We start from the raw sequence: 19652 nt of genomic DNA on the forward strand, positions 1-19652 counted from the left end.
GGATATCTCAACACATTTGCAAATCAATGATTATTTGTAGATCACCCTGTGTGCATTTACAAATATTAATGAGACAATTTTAACTCCATAGTTCTCAGACTGTAACGTGTCGCGCCTGCATTCAGGAATCTCCCTCACGCACCCCCTTCCTCGCAGTCTGCAGCCTGTTGACTCCATGCGCGCGCACACACGCGCACACACACACACACACACACACACACACACACACACACACACACACACACACACACACACACACACACACACACACACACCGACAGCTCCGCATTTTAGACGGCTTTTGAAGAAGACGGCCACTGTTTTAATCGGACGTCTTATCCAAATGGCAGGACAGATCGCTCTTCAGCCTCCATGTTATTGTCCCACCTTAAGACGAGAGCGAGGCTGCAGCACAATGACGTCAGATTGAGTCGTTTTATGCTTTGTGGATAAAATAAATAATTCACAGTAATCGCGAATATGAAAAATAATCGCGATTGACGAATATTGTAATAATTGTGACAGCCCTAGCGAAAGCTAGCAAGCTTTAAACTTTAACCTTGATGTCAGATGCAAGACAACATTTAAAAGTTTGCTAGCTATCGTTAGCATCCGATATTTTAACACGCTATTCAAAATGCAAATGCAGAAGTAATTTATGTTTTGTAATTTGGCTTCTCACAGATTGATAGGTAATGCAACTCTTAAAATATCATTAATAATGATTTATATTATAAGCATTTTACAATAAAAATGTTTGTAAAAAATAAATGAAATATGCTATTTTATAAGGGGGTATTATGTTTTAACCATTTTAATTGTACATTTTGCTTTGTGTCAACACAAATTCAGTCATGACCTGCTTTAGCTATCTGTGAAAGGCTGATAGTGGACATGAATTTAAAATAAAAAGCCAAATAAAATGCTTTCAGTTCAGTTTAAGTACTTTCGTCAAGATCATTTGATGTCAGGTTTGAGACAAACCGCATCAGAGCTCAAGCCATTTGATATCATTATGGGTGCTGGTTAAAATCTCTGAATTCCTTAATACTATCAATTCAAATTACCACTGGCATTTTTATATTTCCTGCTTATACTTAAACGCACTGAATTTACCACAAACATAATGTTTATTGTGACCATTCCATCCCTGTGTTATCGATTAAAATCCTGGCAGACCTTCCCGATCCACACAACTCACAAACTATAAAATGTCAGTATAAACTTTGTCAATTACATATTTAACTTGACCGTTTCATTTTGCCGATTGAACATTATTACCAACAGTCCAATGAAGTTAATTGTGTTATAAATTCACTTATCTTTCTTACCAGTCATCTTTTCCTTCTCACTTGTCCAGTAATTTGTGGTTTCAGATTCAGTCAACAAAATCTTGTTGTAATCCGCTAAATTTTAGTTGCTAATTCTGGTGGTATTTGGTTGCCTCACTGTGAAAATTCAGGTAAACAGACCCTTGTTGGTGCCACCAGCTTCAGTCTCTGTTAAAAAAAAAAAAAAAGTTCTTAAAAGTACTGGTAACCACTGTCCACCTTCTAAAAATAACAATATATCTGCATAGAAGTAAAGTACTAGTGTGTTTTAACTTACCATACAACCCCCTGTGTACTGAAACTACTCCCAGTTCAGGTAAACCTTTGAAAACTGAACACTTGGTTTAATAAAATTTATAAGTAGAGATGTCCCTGTCTGACTGCATCTGATCAGTATCGGCCCGATCAAGGCATTTTTTGATTGATCATATCCATTTAATTAAACATGACTAAACCCTAGTGAGTCATCAAATAAATGTGTGTATTACTTCTGCTTCACTTTAGAAGCCCCGTGTCAGCATGACAAACAGACTCCTGTCTGCTGCTTCACTACAAAGCCATGCTGTGCATATTTAAAAATCAATTTAACACCCTTTATATATACACAACAAACCCACTTTATTCACACAGAACAACAGTGTGCATCAGTCTCCCTCTGATCAGTATGGAGTGGAAACACGCAGTACTCAGCCACAGTGAGATTCAAAACTATATTTCTTTAAATTTAAATACGCGTTTCTGATGGACGGCGAGTGTGATATGACCTTCCTCCAAGGCAATCATATAACAATTTCTACAAAAATGAACAAGTTTTTCCTAACTGTTGTAAATGTTGAAGTCCTGTTTACCGAGATAGTACAGGTAGTACGAGGTCTGTTAGAAAAATATCGGACCTTTTAATTTTTTGCAATAACCTTATGGATTTGAATCACGTGTGATTGCATCAGGCAAGCTTGAACCTTCATGCACATGCGTGAGTTTTTTCACGCCTGTCGGTTGCGTCATTCGCCTGTGAGCACACTTTGTGGGAGGAGTGGTCCAGCCCCCTCGGCGGATTTTCATTGTCAGGAAAATGGCCAAGCGACTGCCGCTTTGCTGCATCAAAATATTTTCAGAAACTGTGAGAGACAGCCAGGTGGAAACCATTCGGAAACTTCAGATGGCTTTCGGTGAAGATCTTATGGGCATCACACAGATTAAGGAGCATTACAACCGGATTAAAGACGGCCCACAGTGGGTGAGGGTGCGACGTGCTTTGAGCGGCCATCGACAGGCTGTAACGACCAGATCATTTCCAAAGTGAAGGCTGTGTTGATCCGGAACGTCGTCTGACTACCAGACAAATGGCAAGAGAGGTGGACATAGCACTTTTTCGGCACATAACACTGTTACAGGAGATTTTGTAATGAAAGACGTGCGGCGGAATTCGCACGTCAGGACGGAGCTGCTAATGGCGCAGAACAAAAAGCACCTCCGTGTTGGAAGTCTCACGGGACATGCCCAGCTCTTTCACCATTCGGAAGATTCAGACGGCTTTGGGTGGCTTTTCAGTCGAGTGAGTATCTGAGAAATTGTCGAAGATCTGGGCATGTCACGTCCTGTGAGACCAACACGGAGGTGCTTTCGTTCCGAGCCATTAGCGGCTCCGTGGCGAATTCCTCCACTCCTGTTTTCATGACAAAATCTCCTTTAACAGTGGAATGTGCTGGGAAAGTGCTATGTCCACCTTTTCTGCCATTTCTCTGGTAGTCAGACGACATCCCGGATCAACATAGCATTCAGTTTGGAAATGATCTGGTCGTTTCAGCCTGTCAATCGCCGCTCGGAGTGCGGCGCACCCTCCGCCATTGTGCGCCATCTTTAAACCGGCTATACCACTCAATCTGTGTGATGCCCATAAAATCGGCCCTGAAAGCCATCTGAATTTTCCGAATGGTGTCCACCTGGCTGTCTCTCGCAGTTTCTGGAAAAATTTGATGCAGCGCTGCTCCAGCCGTTCAGACATTTTCCTCACAATGAAAATCAGACGAGGGGGGAGGACCAGTGCTCACTCAAAGCTTGCTCACAGGCGAATGACGCAACCGACAGGCGTGAAAAAACTCACGCATGTACACGAAGGTTCAACCATGGCTGATGCAAGCGCACATGATTCAAATCCATATAGTTTTTGCAAAAAATAAAAAGGTCCGATACTTTTCTAACAGACCTTGTAGTGGGAATCATAAGGTACCTCACAATTCAATTCCATTTCAGGGAGCTGCGATTTGATTATAAAACAAGAACTGATGCATCTTTTTCTTTTTAGTCTATACAGGATTTCTTTTTTCTGACTGTGTGAATACTTGTTACTTCTCAAATCAAAGATTTTTCAAAAATGAAAATGCTGGTGAAGACAATTTTAGGTGATCAGCCATGATATAAAAAAATCTATTTGGATTCTTTCTTAGCTGTTTATGAAACATCATAATGAGTCTGCTTTCAGTGGAGCCATCAACTGAACATTTAATGTCCTTACAGAGGTATGAAGTTTAAAACTGATCAGATTTAGCCACAACTTGTCACAGGATGCTTCTTGTGCTGTATCACATTTAGTCCAAAAACAGGTGTTTTTTTTCTGTTTTTGTCATGTACACAGAACGGACACTCCTGATGCACCGCACATCATCTGCTCCAGGTTTGACCATGGGATAGACTGTAACAAAGCCATATAGCAAATGCACTTTTGTAAAAAGTATATTACCTATTCAAAAAATGATGAACAAAATGGAAACAAGTTTACAAAAGGACAGTGAAAAATGCTCACTGACAGTGGCCAGCAGCTGTGGTTCTAACCCTGCAATGAATGTTTATAAAAGGGATTGACATTTATGAATCATGTTATCATCCACGTCCACATCATGATGAGTCTAAGAATGCAATGCCCCCACCACCACCCCAAAGTGCAGGTGCAGAGCCAGAAACACCTCTTGAAACATCCGTTACAGTAAACTTTTAATATATTATTACAAGAAGAAGAAGAAGAGCCTTTATTGTCATTGTACACACACACATACATACACACACAATATATATATATATATATATACATATATATATATATATATATATATACATATATATATATATATATATATATATACATTCATACATACATACATATACACACGCACACACACACAACAAAAATATAAACGCGACACTTTTGGTTTTGCTCCCATTTTGTATGAGTAGCTGTTCACCATATAGCAATTAGTACACTTACCAAAGTACAGCTAGCCGCTTGTCTGCTGATGTAGCATCAGGCGCCATGTAGCTTTTTAACTTCATAGTGTATCTGAAAACAAAGAAGCTACACTCAACAAAAATATAAACGCAACACTTTTGGTTTTGCTCCCATTTTGTATGAGATGAACTCAAAGATCTAAAACTTTTTCCACATACACAATATCATCATTTCCCTCAAATATTGTTCACAAACCAGTCTAAATCTGTGATAGTGAGCACTTCTCCTTTGCTGAGATAATCCATCCCACCTCACAGGTGTGCCATATCAAGATGCTGATTAGACACCATGATTAGTGCACAGGTGTGCCTTAGACTGCCCACAACAAAAGGCCACTCTGAAAGGTGCAGTTTTATCACACAGCACAATGCCACAGATGTCGCAAGATTTGAGGAGCGTGCAATTGGCATGCTGACAGCAGGAATGTCAACCAGAGCTGTTGCTCGTGTATTGAATGTTCATTTCTCTACCATAAGCCGTCTCCAAAGGTGTTTCAGAGAATCTGGCAATACATCCAACCAGCCTCACAACCGCAGACCACGTGTAACCACACCAGCCCAGGACCTCCACATCCAGCATGTTCACCTCCAAGATCGTCGAGACCAGCCACTCGGACAGCTGCTGAAACAATCAGTTTGCATAACCAAAGAATTTCTGCACAAACTGTCAGAAACCATCTCAGGGAAGCTCATCTGCATGCTCGTCGTCCTCATCGGGGTCTCCACCTGACTCCAGTTCGTCGTCGTAACCGACTTGAGTGGGCAAATGCTCACATTTGCTGGCGTTTGGCATGTTGGAGAGGTGTTCTCTTCACAGATGAATCCCGGTTCACACTGTTCAGGGCAGATGGCAGACAGCGTATGTGGCGTCGTGTGGGTGAGCAGTTTTCTGATGTCAATGTTGTGGATCGAGTGGCGGTGGGGTTATGGTATGGGCAGGCGTCTGTTATGGATGAAGAACACAGGTGCATTTTATTGATGGCATTTTGAATGCACAGAGATACCGTGACGAGATCCTGAAGCCCATTGTTGTGCCATACACCAAGAACATCACCTCATGTTGCAGCAGGATAATGCACAGCCCCATGGTGCAAGGATCTGTACACAATTCTTGGAAGCTGAAAATGTCCCAGCTCTTGCATGGCCGGCATACTCACCGGACATGTCACCCATTGAGCATGTTTGGGATGCTCTGGACCGGCGTATACGACAGCGTGTACCAGTTCCTGCCAATACCCAGCAACTTCGCACAGCCATTGAAGAGGAGTGGACCAACATTCCACAGGCCACAATTGACAACCTGATCAACTCTATGCGAAGGAGATGTGTTGCACTGCATGAGGCAAATGGTGGTCACACCAGATACTGACTGGTATCCCCCGCCCAATAAAACAAAACTGCACCTTTCAGAGTGGCCTTTTATTGTGGACAGTCTAAGGCACACCTATGCACTAATCATGGTGTCTAATCAGCATCTTGGTATGGCACACCTGTGAGGTGGGATGGATTATCTCAGCAAAGGAGAAGTGCTCACTATCACAGATTTAGACTGGTTTATGAACAATATTTGAGGGAAATGGTGATATTGTGTATGTGGAAAAAGTTTTAGATCTTTGAGTTCATCTCATACAAAATGGGAGCAAAACCAAAAGTGTTGCGTTTATATTTTTGTTGAGTATATATATATAAATATATATATACACATACATACATATACACACACACACAGGTATTTATTGTTTACTTATTTTATTGTTTATGGCATTTCCAATACAAAAAGTAAATCAGGCTTCTCAATATAAAATTTCAAAATTATCTTCCTTAGACTCAAACTGAAAGTAAATCTCTACAACTCGATATAAATTAATTAAAAATATAAAAGCCAAGATGATGGGTTGCATAAGTAATGAGCCCCTTTGGTATAATACCTGTAAATAATCAGTTTGTCAGTTTTCTTCAGACAAGTCAGGGATGGATACACGAACATTTCCAAGTCACTTGTCTCAAAAACTGAGTGACTGTGCAAGAAGGAAAAGTGAGTGAGTGAGGAAAGCCACCAAGACACCCAGACAACTCAGAAAAAGTCACAGGCTTATGTAGCTGTGATTGGAGAAATTGTGCATAGTGCATGTTTTGCATTTTGTAACCCCAATTATACAGCTTCATGATGAAGTGGCACAGAAGATGATTTCAAAACATTAAATCTAGGCTTGCATCTCAGATCTACCCTCTGGCAAATTGTAGTTGAACTTTCAGGTCTTCTTTTTAATAGAACCCTCCTCTGTACCACTTCATCATGAAGATTTACTTTCAGGTTCAGTCTAAGGAAGATAATTTGTAAATTTTATATTGAGAAGTCTGACAGTGCTCCTTTGTTAGGTGGTAGCACTACTGCCATGTGCGTGGGTGACAACTTATGCCAGAGCTCTTTGTAAAGAACAAATGTGTCTCATGAGTTGATAATTACAGGGTTCCTCCTTCACCTCCAGATTCAGGGTACAGATAATCTGTGGGGGGCAACTTTTAACTGACCTGCTTTGAAATATATACACTGTAATCTAATAGTACTGATCACATTACTAAGGAAAGAGTCAAGCAATATCTGATCTCTATTGTGTTTTCACACACCAAGTCTGCCACGAGAGCTAATTTCAGAGAGCTGGTCACAATAGGCTTTTTAAAGTGTTGGCAAGCATAGGTTTCCCACCTTAAAGCTTTGGCTGATGAGGAGTAAGAGCTGACGAGGTAAAACAAATCACACAATGATTAAACTGCACCAGAACTTTGTAACCTGACAGAGTTATGTCAGATGTGGTAAGAAAGCCTAACTAACTGCATGATCACTGAATAAGACATGTTCTGCCAGAAACTTGGAAACTTCATGATTAATTTAAAATGTGAATTTTGTATTTAAAAAAATATACATTTAATTGTAATTCCTACATATAAAGTGAGTTACGTGTGTGGTTCTGTGACTGTGTGGTGTTGCCCAAAGTGGCTCGATACCTCACGACAGGGATGGTCAAATACAACTATCATGTGCAGCCACATGCATTTTGCACCAATTCTCACAAACCTTTTCCTTTAGTTGGCGCCTTCGTTTAAATCCTGGCAAATCAGTGCACTGCCACAAAGCCACCCATAAGCAACATACAACCCCAAGTCTGAAGTTGGGATGCTGTGTGAAATGTAAATAAAAACAGAATGCAATGATTTGCAAATCCTCAAATACAATGATTTGCAAATTTGCAAATGTTCAAGCTGATAGAGTTTTTTGTGCAAATATTTGCTCATTTTGAAATGAATCCCTGGAGCACATTTCAAAAAAGCTGACAGAGGCAACAAAAGACTGGAAAAGTTGATAAATGCTCAAAAAACACCTGTTTGGAACATTCCACAGGTGAACAGGTTAATTGGAAACAGGTGAGTGTCATGATTGGGTATAAGAGGAGCATCCCCAAAAGGCTCAGCCATTCACAAGCAAAGATGGGGCGAGGATCACCACTTTGTGAACATTTGTGTGAAAAAATAGTCGAACAGTTTAAGAACAATGTTTCTCAATGGTTAATTGCAAGGAATTTAGGGATTCCATAATCTACAGTCCATAACATAATCAGAAGATTCAGAGAATCTGGAGAACTTTCTACACATAAGCTGCAAGGCCAAAAACCAACACCGAATGCCTGTGACCTTCGATCCCTCAGGCAGCACTGCATTAAAAACCAACATCATTGTGTAAAGGATCTTACCGCGTGGGCTCAGGAACACTTCAGAAAACCATTATCAGTTAACACAGTTCGTCGCTACATCTACAAGTGCACCATGCAGAGCGAAAGCCATACATCAACAACATCCAGAAACACCGCCGACTTCTCCGGGCCTGAGCTCATTTGAAATGGACAGACGCAAAGTGGGAAAGTGTTGTGTGGTCTGATGAGTCCACATTTCAAATTGTTTTGGAAATCATGGATGTCGTGTCCTTCGGACAAAAGAGGAAAAAGACCATCAAGATTGTTGCCAGTGCAAAGTTCAAAAGCCAGCATCTGTGATGGTTTGGGGTATGTTAGTGCCCATGGCATGGGCAATTTACACATCTGTGATGGCACCATCAATGCTGAAAGGTACATCCAGGTTTTGGAGCAACACATGCTGCCATCCAAGCAACGTCTTTTTCAGGGACGTCCCTGCTTATTTCAGCAAGAGAATGCCAAGCCACATTCTGCACATGTTAAAACAGCGTGGCTTCTTAGTAAAAGAGTGTGGGTACTAGACTGACCTGCCTGCAGTCCAGCCCTGTCGCCCTTTGAAAATGTGTGGCGCATTATGAAGTGCATTATTGAGTGTTGTTAGAAGGAAAGGTGATGTAACACAGTGGTAAACATACCACTGTCCCAGCTTTTTTGAAACGTGTTGCAGGCATCCATTTCAAAATGCGCAAAAAAAACAAAGTTTATCAGTTTGAACATTAAATATCTTGTCTTTGTGATGTATTCAATTGAATATAGGTTGAAGAGGATTTGCATTGTATTCTGTTTTATTTACATTTCACACAACGTCCCAACTTCATTGGAATGGGGTTGTAGTTTAAAACCATAGATGTCTGCTAATACGACATCAATATATCAATCATTATCAAAACAATGACTAGAGTATGGTGACTTAGTCAATCCAGAGGAGGCTTGTTTTGAATTCCTGTGAGGAACTTCAAGCAGTCTTCAAAACTAAAGCCTCAAAGCTTTAGCTTTGAAGTTCTGAGGTGCACTCAGAAAATCCCAAAGACCACATTGTGCTAGCTGTGGGACACAAACAAAATAAGATGAAAGCAACTGGAAACAGGACTAAGAACACAAAGGCAACAGCTGCTGTGCGTGCATAACTTTTCAAGGCATTACAGCCACAATGAGTGACCGTCACGGCTGAAGTGAAATTCCGACGCTGCCTCCACTCATCGATGGAGTCATGGAGACTGACTCTTTGGTCAGACCCTCCACGGAAATCTGCAGAATTACCACACACCTGAAGTTGCATTATGCACAAATGTGTCAATATCATGATAGTGAGGTCCAATTGACATGTATCGTATCATATCTGAGAAAGCGAAGCCATAGCCGGTTTCAACAGTGTGCTCACATTTTGTTTTTATGTTTTAAGGAAAAAGGCTTACAACGTGGTATTTGCAGCTGGCCCAGGGTGTACCCCATCTATCGCCTGATAACCATGAGGGCAGACTCAAACCCAACTCTGGGATCCTTAAGTGGAATAAGAGTATCGAAAATGAGTGAATGAACTTGGCAAATACCCTTTACTTAGGCAACTTATGGCCCTTACAATTAACACATTTGTGCACCTCTGAGATAAATAAACAAGAGTCATCAGGAGATGACATATCCCCCAGTCCCCACAAATCAGTAATACAAAGTGTTAAGGGATCGCCCAAGTACACCCTTATGCTAAATGTAGGGATGGGACCGATCTGATACAGCACTGGTATACCGCTTCCGATGCCAACGGAATTCACAGATTGGAAATTCTCGATACAACCTGCAGAGATTTCCGATCCAGGAGAGGAACTGTGTTTGTGAAACATCTCCTCTCAAGTGCTGCTTGCTGCGGAGTGCAGAGAGGGAAGGGGGAGGGTTCTGAAATGAGGCCTCTGTCTGGTCGAGAGTTCTTTTCTGTATTTAGCAGCCAGCTAACAGCAGCCAGGAGCAGGGTTCTAGCCATGGTGAGCGGTAAATTTCGGCCCAGCTCTTGGGTTCAAATTGGCTGTGTTGTCCAGAACCGATTTTCTAAAAAATAAACTGATATGTTGCTGAAAATATACCAATTCAATCATATTTCAAGTGTATAAAGTCATAGTTGTTGTGAAAGTGTCGTGACACGGACCCACAACAGGGGGCGTAAATGAACAGACAATGGATAAGCCAAAAGTAACAATTTAATGTTGTGAATCACACAACGACGTACAGACAATAACAATATAGTGACTGTCAATCATACACCAGGTGACGTGTGGGCAGGCTCGACAATAGAAGACGCCTGGCGAGAGAAGAGCCGGATCCACACAGCTTCCACTGCCAACGGAGCTGAAGAACACCAGAGCCGCCAAGCCCTGCGCCCCAGGTGGCCGCTGTCTTCAGCAGTCAGACCCGGTACTGCTGGCAGAGAACAGAGACAGTCCTGATGAGTGTGAGGTCGCACACTCAGTAATCCCACAGTCTGTATTCAGTAAAGAGGGAGCACCTCCACCTCCAATCACACACTCATGCAGCTCCTGTCTAACCACTTATCTGGTTGGGGTGTGAAGCGAAGCCGTCGCTGATCACACCAAATGCCAATCCCACAGATAAGGACACGCCACAGGAAAACGGCTGCAAAGAAGTTCAGATTATTACGCAAATGTTTTTGAGTCAGCAGGAAAATTACCTGATTGGTAGTTGATTTCTCGCGGGGAGGTGGAGTTGCAGGTCCGGCCTTTAAGGTGGTGGTGAATGATGTGATGAGTGACAGCTGTGCGGAATGACGAGTACAGCTGTCACTCCCGGTTGCTATGACACCCTCTCGTGCTTGAAGCCCGCACTTCAAGCAGGGCGCCATCTGGTGGTGGTGGGCCAGCAGTACCTCCTCTTCAGCGGCCTCACACAACAATAGTTTTGCTTTATTTGCTATTTTAAACAAAGAAATAAATATACGAGGTCTGTTAGAAACGTATCCGCACTTTTATTTTTTTCAAAAACCATATGGATTTGAATCACGTGTGATTGCATCAGACAAGTTTGAACCTTCATGCGCCTGCATGAGTTTTTCAATGCCTGTCGGTTGCTTCATTCCGCCTGTGAGCATGGCTTTGAGTGAGGTGTGGTCCCTCCTCTCGTCTATTTTTATTGTGAATAAATGTCTGAATGATTTGGATCTTTGCTGCATCAATTTTTTTTCCGAAACTGTGAGAGACCTCCAGGTGGACACCGTTCGAAAATAATATGGCTTTCAGGGGACGATTTTATGGGGATTAAACAGATTAAGGAGTGATCCAGGCGGTTTAAAGACCGCCCACAACTGCTGAGAGCGCAGCGCACTCCCAGCACCGATGGACAGGCTGACACCCTGCACAAACAACCAGACATTTCCAACGTGAAAGCTTTGTTTGATCCGGGAGATCGTCTGACTTTCCACAAAAAGGCAGACGATGGTGACATCAGCCTTTTTCCGCACATTCTACCATTACAGGAGTTTTTTTCATGGAAAAAGAAGCGCGAGGACAGCGCCACGGAGCCGTTCATTATGCGGGACAAAACCACCTCGGTGTTGGTCTCACAGGACAGCTTAAAGGTGGATTTCAGACGGATTCCGGTTGCTTTCCAGTCGTGTGAATATCTGATTGTGAATGAGCTGGACATGCCAGAACATGTCCTGTGAGGCTTCATCACGGCGTTTCTTTGCGCCATGCAGCTCCGCCGCGACGGGAATTCCTCCGCCTTTGTTCCTCTTTCCATGACAAAAACTCCTGTAACAGTGAAATGTGCCATTCATTTCTAAACTGGATGCTGTCTTGATCTTCTATGTCCTCTGACTAGCACAGGAATTGTGAAAAGATGTGGACATCAGCACTTTTCCGGCACATTAAGACAGGACGTGTGGGAGGAGTTCGGCGCGTCGTGGTGCAGCCGCTCGGCGCAAAGAAACGCCGTGATGAAAGCCTCACAGGACATGTTGGGACTTGTCCAGCTCATGCACAATCACAATCGGATATTCCACGACTGGAAAGCAACCGGAATCCGTCTCAAATCCACCTTTAAGCCGTCCTGAAAGACGAACACCGAGGTGGTTTGAGCCGCGTCAAGAGCGGCATGGTGGCGCGTCCCTCGGCTTCTTTTTTCCATGAAAAAAAAACTCCTGTAACGGTGGAATGTGCCGGAAAAAGTGCTGATGTCCACATCTTCTGCCTTTTTGTGAAAGTTAGACGAGGGGTCCCGGATCAACAAAGCTTTCACGTTGGAAATGATCTGGTTGTTTGTGCGGGGTGTCAGCCTGTCCCATTGGCGCTGGGAGCGCGCTGCACTGTCAGCAGTTGTGGGCGGTCTTTACAACCGTCTGGATCACTCCTTAATCTGTTTAATCCCCATAAAATCGTCCCTGAAAGCCATATTAATTTTTGAAACGGTGTCCCCCTGGAGGTCTCTCACAGTTTCTGGAAAAAAAAACTGATGCAGCAAAGATCCAATCGTTCAGACATTTATTCGCAGTAAAAAATAGACGAGAGGGTAGAACACACCTCACTCAAAGCCTGCTCACAGGCGAATGAAGCAACCGACAGGCAAGAAAAACCCAGCTATGCGCACGAGGGGTCAAGCTTGGCTGACGCAATCACACGTGATTCAAATCCATATGGTTTTTGAAAAAATAAGGTCAGATACCTTTTCTAACAGACTTCGTATTTCTCATTTTCTTCATACAAATCAGCCGCAAACAGCAGAGATCAGCAGTCAGCGACTTTATCATTCTGTGAGCTAGAGGTTGCACCGACGATCGGGCACCAATCATTATTCGGCCGATCACGCCTTGATTGGTTTGATCGGTGATCGCACAAATTCGCCGATCAAAAAGGATCCGATCACAAACAGTGCATGCAGTAGCGTAGGGAGCGCTTGGTCCTGTCATGACACGCCAGCCAAGAGCATGTGTAGTTCAAAATAGCTTCACCGGTCTGGACTTTTTATACGGCCTGTCAAAAAATAGACACGAAATTTGCTATTTGCAACACTTGCGACTAGGGATGGGTATCGAGAACCAGTTCCTTTCGTGGTATCGTTAAGAAATGATGGCCGTTGTTTTGGGGGGTTTTGTCAGGAAAAAGATAATTTCTCTACATTGATTACAGACCCTGCAGCGGTGTTCGTGATCAACTTTCTGCAGCACTTCTTTGCTCTGAACCTTGAACCCAATCGAAGCAGTGGTTTGCAGATTGAAGCAATGCTTCGATCTGTTGCTTCGTTTATACTTTTCTTTCTTTTGCTAATTTTACCCCGCTAAAAACCCTAAAGAGCATACGTCTGGGAGTATTATTTTACCTGTTCTATGTTAAACTGACCTGTTATGGCCCTTCTGAAACAGTTGACAGATGTATTTTAACTTAAAAACGGGAGCGATGCTAACGCGTTAGCATGTCTATGGCATTTTCAATGTTAAAAGTTAGCATTACGCATTTGCAGCTGTCAACACGTTCGGGTGCATTTGTTTCATATTGTAATATTCTTAAATTATTTTTGTTTATATATAATAATCTAATGCTTATTACATACAATTTTAGAGAAAGAGACAAAAAGAACCTGAATAGAAACACAACAGAAACTATAATAGCAACTAACAATGAACATAAATAAATACATACATACAGAAATAACAAGTGTTTCCTGTGAACACCTAGTGACTCCTTACACCTCCATTTCATCCCTGTCTTATTTAAGTTTAATGACAGTTTGTTTCGGTCAAAACCATATTTTTAATGTGTTAATTTGCTTCATTGATTTCCTAAAGAACTATCTGCCAAACTAGAAAACGCTGCATCCTAGTAAGAGCAGAATACTACTGGAAATGAATTTAATAAGGAAAGTTGTTTTGTTTTTTCTCACTAAATGGATGCTGCACTCACTCCAGTTTATCGTCTGGAATAGTCCCAGATTGCATTTCAGAGCTTCTAGAATTCAAACATTTTCGTGCAGGTGGTGTTGGGGGTAATTTTGGGTTTCAGCTTTTTTTGTTTTTCACCACTTTCATCCCTGAATATGTCAATCGTGAGTCATTTGTGCGGATTAAAGTTACTAACTGGGACTCCTGTCTTGTTGCGAGAAAGAAACGAGAATCGTCCTCCGTTCTGTTCACACAGCTCCAAATGCTGCGCGGCTCTCTGATGAGTCAAGTTAGAATGATAGAGTCCAGTCTGAATTAATAACTTCAAAGTGAAACACAGTTTTGTTTATTTTTGTTTTTGCTTTCCTCTGTGACGTAAACTCATTTTGACTTCTGATATGAGCTGGACTGGACAAGGAGAGCAGTCCGCCCTCATCTAATGTAGTCCATGTCCGTCCAGCTCATATCAGAAGTCAAAAATGAGTCAAATGGCTCAGAGATCTAATAGACTGCTGTGTAATGAATGGAACCACACTGCCTTGTAGTGGATATCCAGTGTGCGTGAGATGTGTATTTGTGAATCAGTAGGCATTTGTTTGTGGATCTGTGGATTTCGCGAAAAAGAATGTCCTCAAAATTACGTCACAAGGAAAGCTATGAATGCATGTAATTGGTGATCCACAAATGCTGAAACTCAATTCACTAATACAATTTCCAGTTTTACAAATTAATTTTTATATTTGCAAATACAACATATTTGCAAGGACTATTACAAGTTACAAATATGAACTTTGCATTGTGGATATTCTGAACAACATTTGCCAAATCAATGATTATTTGTAGATCACCCTGTGTGCATTTACAAATATTAATGAGACAATTTTAACCCCATAGAATGAGGGCTGTATTTTACATTCTCAACGTTCTGTAGGCTGTACCTGAGCAACATGAAACATGGAAAAAAAAAAAAAAGCTTGCTGGTAGAACAAAGTCAGTGTAATAAACAAAAGTTGGCAGTTTATTCTAGTGTTCTTTATTTGAATGCATGTTTTTTGTTTTCATCATTAAGTTTTAATGCAAAAATAGTCCTATACATTAGACCTATATCTTATTTTGGGCATGATCCAATATGTACTTGATCAGCCAATACCGATCAAGGCCGATATCCGGCCTATCAAAATTTCAGTGATCGGCCTAAAAAAATCCTGATCGGTGCACCTCTATTGTGAGCCACAGTGCTGTGAGCTCAGAGCGGACAGAAGCACAGCTGAACACAGCATCTCTATCTGCTCTGACTGAAAGGGGGAAAAAAAAATCTCCATCCAAATCCTTCACTATTAATCACACTTCCTCATGTGTGCATAGCTGATATACATTCAGAAATTTATGGTTCATTTTACAGTTGAAAAAGAATGTAAGACTCTACAAAAATGTATTTTTTATGCTTTTCGTCACGTTAATAAGAGACTGCTGCATGATACCCTGAAAACTTGCAAAAACAATTATAACAAATATTCCGCGTCTGTTACATTTAATCTGCATGGAATTTAATAAACGCAAACCTAATTTCAGACATATTATTAGTCTCGAACAAAGAGGACAAACAGTGTTGTAAAGAACATTAAGACGTTAAAGAGTAAACTTTCACTTTTCTCCAGAACGACATGATCAGGAAGCGATTGTAGCTCACAGCAGCTCCCACTGAAAATAACAGAGAGACAGCCTGTGATTCTCGCATGTTTACATAAAACACACGCAATAACAGTGTCTATAAACCCAGAGAATATATTCACGAGAGTTTTAGGAACAATATAAAATAGTTTTATGTTGTGATGTTAGTGGTGTTGTCTGTGTGCAGCGGTTAAAGTGTAACGTGATCAGAGCGTCTCAATGCAGTTCTCAATGTTCTGAGATCTCGCAGTGCGGCGACCTCTCCGAGGTTTTGCGGGATTTGAAACGTCAATAGGTGCGGCCAACATTTATGTGTCAAGGACAATATTGAGTGCACGTTTTACAATATAATTAAACGTGCACACAATATAATAAAATGAGTGCACACTCTCCACATGCAAAACATTTTGCGATGACACTTCCAGGGCTCCGTAAAAATGGCTGTTTTACAAATAAAAAAATGGAATATTTACAAAGCATATTTATCTGTTAACACCAACACACAACACTAACGTCTTGGTTTACATAATGAATGACTGAAACCAATCAGTGTTTAGCAGAGGCACATTTTACCCAGAATCCTTTGTGATCTGTCTGTTTGTTACAAAACCTCAGAATTAGTGCAGTATTCAACATTAACTGATATATGTTATATTTTACCTTTGTACAAATGACAAAATTGACATTAATGGAGTTTATTCTATCGGTATTAATGTTATTTATAAATCAAAACCATAAATCAGCACTGCTTTATTTTCCAAGCCTCCGCCTGACCGGAGAGTTGTGATTGGGTAGAGAGCTAGGCTTTGTGGCTGCTCTCAGCTTGCTTCTGTGCTGGAAGCCATGTAGTAAACAAGAGCTTCCAGCCAAGGGGCACCAATGTTCAAAGACAGAAGTGTGGGCTCAATGTTTGGGTCCGTTGTCACTTTGATGCTACCAGAAGCGATCGTGGTGTAAAACTCAAATTCAGTTATTAGTAGTGTAATGAACCAGAGACAATACTGGAATTTATCAGTTATCTGTAACTTCCGATACATTTTTTGGTGGTTTATCGTTTTATCATTATCAAAGATAACTTTTCAGTTATCTGATTATCTGTTAAAGTAAATTTTTTGGTTATCTGTGCCACCACTGACCTTTGCCACGCACTGGAGCAAGCACACAAAGGGCACATCGGCAGGCTATGCCAGGTGAAAGGACCGTCGATCATGTGCACACTCAGCTGGGCTGTCTGAATGTCACGTCACCCACATCAGCTATGGTTCACATGATGTGGCGTCTGTCCTATGGCACACCGCTCACTGGCACGCGAGGCCAGCAGATGTGAATATACTAAGAGCGCATGCTTCATTCTGTCATTTCATGACTGTACGTCTATGACCATGGGTCTTACAGAGGAACAGACGGATCATACTTGTATTGTCTGCTTGATACGAGCGATTAAATGTTAGCAACTGCAGTGTTTTGTTTTTTTTATGGTGTGTGGTTTTATTTTTTTTTCTCCACAGCAGCAACGCAATGTGGTGCCACACGTTCAGCTGCTCGCACTGTGTTTGTGCACCCGCACAAGGGTGCACGAAACCGTGGCTGCTGTACACCTGCCCGACCGCGTGTCCCTCCCGACAGCAGGTGGAATGTTTCCTGGTTCCCCATATTAGTTTTTGTTTGTGGATTTTCGGCCTCCTGCTTCTTTTGCCCAACCTCATTTTATGTGTGAATGGGCCCTAATACATTTCAAATTTTCTTGTCACTGATTTTTAACCGTAGGTAGAAAGTGAAAAAATGTAGCAAGGTGGCCGTGAATAGACGTCCTGCGTGGAGCAGCTCTCTGTAATGCTAGAGGTCCTCAAACACAGACTTTTCAAATACACCCTGCTGAGTGTGGATTTACCATCTCTCCCAGGAGGACCCATGCAATGTCTGGAATGCCAGGCAAGCATGAAGAGGATGAAAAGTGTGGGTTGGCATGCGCATACACGCACACTTATAATAACCTCCAGCCCAAAGATGTGATGCAACGTAAATGTTTTCATCAGTTCTAAATAATGCTTTGCAAATGACCTGTCAATTTTTCTATACACAATGTGTCTGCTAGTTCCGTTACAGTCCTTCTGTTAAACTTTAACTAGAATGTCACTGTTAGAAGGGTTCTCGTTTCATTCTCACATCAAATCTTTAACCATGATCACCTTATCAGTGTTTATATAGACATTCCAGTAAATTACTTCAATGATGTCTGGCAACACAACACATCCAACTCAAATTATGTGTTGATCACAATCATGAACTCTTACTTGCATCCATCATCTTATCAGCCACTGGCAACAATATGCACAGAAAAACATGACAACAGCATGATGTTGAAAATCATAATGACGCACACAAGATATGTTGAACTGATGGCTGCAAGGAATTGAATTATAAATGTGCTGAGGCAAATTTCTTATCTTGATAATCTGCAGTGGCGACCCAGAGTGAAAAACAAGGGAGCAGCCGAACAGACTTACTTTTACATCCATGAATACATAAATTTTGCAGAGTAAAATATACTCTGCCAGGACTAAATTTGGTACCAGTCCAAATAGAGTAAAATATACTCTTTCACAGTGCTAAATCAACTCTATCATGCTGTGAATGGCTCTTATTGGAGTTGAAAAACTTGATTTGTCAAGACGGCAGAGCTGATTTCACTCTATAATAGAGTGTATTTAACTCAATTTGGACTGGGACCACATGTTATCCTGGCAGAGTATATTTTACTCTGCAAAATTTACAGTGATAAGTGTTCAATTTTGTTGATTAGTTGGTACAGACAATGTAAGGAGTCTGTAAAAACATTGATTATCAATGTTTTCCAGAACCCAAGATGATGCCTTCAGTTGTCTTGTTTTGTCCACGGCTTCAGTTTACCACCAGAGAGAAGTGAAGAAACTATTAAACTAAAACAGAAAATATTCACATTAAGACACTGAAATCAGAGAATTTGGATTTATTTTATTAACAAAGAACTCAATAACAATCAATTATCCAAGCAGTTGTTAATTTATCATTCAATAGTTGATTAATTTTACTTGACACAAACAGCTCTTTAAACTCCGTGGTTTCTGGCCCAAACAATTCAGTAATCCACAGGACGGGGAGAAGGAAAAACAAAACCTCTCGCATGCAGAACCACATGCAGGTTTAATGAGTCATTCAGTGTTACAGCTTTTTTACATGCAAATGATGACTTAAAGGGAACTTCTACACCCATTCACAGCTAAAGATGGGAATGGTCGACACACAATTTCATGATGACTGAGATTTATAAAAGTGAGCCATTCATACAAATGGCTTTACAACTCTGAAAAGAAAGTGTGTGCACATTTCTGCTTTTGTGTGTACACACACTTTTAGTCATGATTCTGCATTTTTATCCAAGGCCCGAGGTGTTGTCAAAGTAATCCATACGATGTGAAAGCCCATCATGAACAAACGAGGTACAGTACAACAAATGGACAAGTACTTGGCTGGGACTTCACATCTCCACATAGTACTTCAACAACAATCTCATTGTTCCTGATCAAGCAAAACCCAGGAAGGAGGAAACCATTTTTAAAAAGGTGGAAATGGTTGGATGCTGTGCAGAAACACATGAAAGCATCTAGTAGCAGGAAAGTGAAAGCTGCGTTGCCATGCAAGGTGATCAGTAACCCCTGCAATTCCTCGACCATGTGTGTGTGTATCTACTTTGTCTGTCTG

General features: G+C 41.4%; 1 protein-coding gene across 4 annotated transcripts in view; it reads right to left on the reverse strand.

The window, feature by feature from the left end:
• Window positions 1-19652, reverse strand: part of shroom1 (shroom family member 1) — a 118266-nt gene that overhangs the window by 53610 nt on the left and 45004 nt on the right. Inside the window, exon 1 of one of the 4 annotated variants that reach the window (XM_034178019.1) lies at window positions 4594-4707. The exons of 2 other annotated variants lie outside the window; for them this stretch is intronic. The gene's annotated coding sequence lies outside the window, so the exon portion shown is untranslated. Of the gene's footprint in view, window positions 1-1331; window positions 1353-4593; window positions 4708-19652 lie in introns of those variants that run through there. One more of the 4 variants, XM_034178020.1, reaches the window with a different exon arrangement.

The sequence above is a fragment of the Thalassophryne amazonica genome, chromosome 9, assembly GCF_902500255.1.
Source record: "Thalassophryne amazonica chromosome 9, fThaAma1.1, whole genome shotgun sequence".
Classification (NCBI taxonomy): Eukaryota; Metazoa; Chordata; class Actinopteri; order Batrachoidiformes; family Batrachoididae; genus Thalassophryne; species Thalassophryne amazonica.